The sequence below is a fragment of the Asterias amurensis genome, chromosome 18 (genome assembly GCF_032118995.1).
Source record: "Asterias amurensis chromosome 18, ASM3211899v1".
NCBI lineage: Eukaryota > Metazoa > Echinodermata > Asteroidea > Forcipulatida > Asteriidae > Asterias > Asterias amurensis.
Genome location: NC_092665.1, coordinates 12,589,545 through 12,590,765, shown reverse-complemented (window position 1 = coordinate 12,590,765; position 1,221 = coordinate 12,589,545).

Here is a 1,221-nt window from a genome sequence, read left to right as displayed (position 1 = left end):
AAGCTCATAAGGTGGAATGTTATTTTACCCTCAGAAGACAATTTAGTTGCCATAGGAATTGTGGATTAATTTTGTTGTCTGTTGATTTATCAGAAGGCCCCTATACAACGTTAGCAACGTTGAGCCAAATTACGGGAGGTAAAATTATGCGCGCGCCCTTTCTCTTGCATTACCGTCACCCCATCAACGAGCATGAGTAATATATTGCTATGGCAACGCGCATGCGTAGCGAGGGCTGAGACGTAATTGATGTTGTAAATGGACGCTGAGCTCATTATTGAGTCATAAGTGTTCTCGCCGCCAGAAACTCATCTCAGAGCTCTCCCCCCCCCCCACCACCCCGACCAAAAAATAATCGAAGATGGTTCCTGTGTATTGTCTGTTCATAGCGTCACGCGAAATACAATAACGGCCGCCTCGTAAAGCAACAATACATTCTAGGCAGTGGACCCTATTGGTAATTACTCGAAATAATCATTATCATAAAAACCTTTCTTGATTACGAGTAATGGGGAGATGTTGATAGTATAAAACATTGTGACAAAAACGGCTCCCTCTGAAGTAACGTTGTTTTCGAGAAAGAAGTAATATTTTTCACGGATTTGATTTCGAGACCTACGATTTAGAATTTGAGGTCTCGATATCAAGCATCTGAAAGCACACAACTTTGTGCGACAAGGGTGTTTTTTCTTTCATTAATATGACGACCGTTTAAGCTCAAATTTTCACAGATTTGTTATTTATGCATAATGTTGAGATACACCAAGTGAGAAGACTGGTCTTTGACAATTACCAATAGTGTCCAGTGTCTTTAAATAAAGGCCGCCAGGTAATTATTAAACATATAATTATTGTTCCACAAACTGCCATCGCTTATTTGTTTGCAATTATATTAAGCCTAATGATTTTTGTTTAACATAGAAAACAAAATATTGTAATTTAATTTCGACTTGCCATGCTTGCGGGGTGATGTGAAAAGGTGGTTTTTACTCAAGCAGAAAAATAATCATTTTCCAGCTGGCGATATTTCTGATGGTCATTTTGTTTGACTAATCAAAAAGGTCTGAACCCCCCCCCCCCCCCCTCCTCCGGATCACACAAACCTTTTCACAAAGCAAATTTACATCAGCAAAATTAACCTCATTTTCCACCTTTATTTATTGCGAGCTGCAAACACAAGCAGATTTGAGCTTTTCCGATCACGCTAAACCATTACCATTG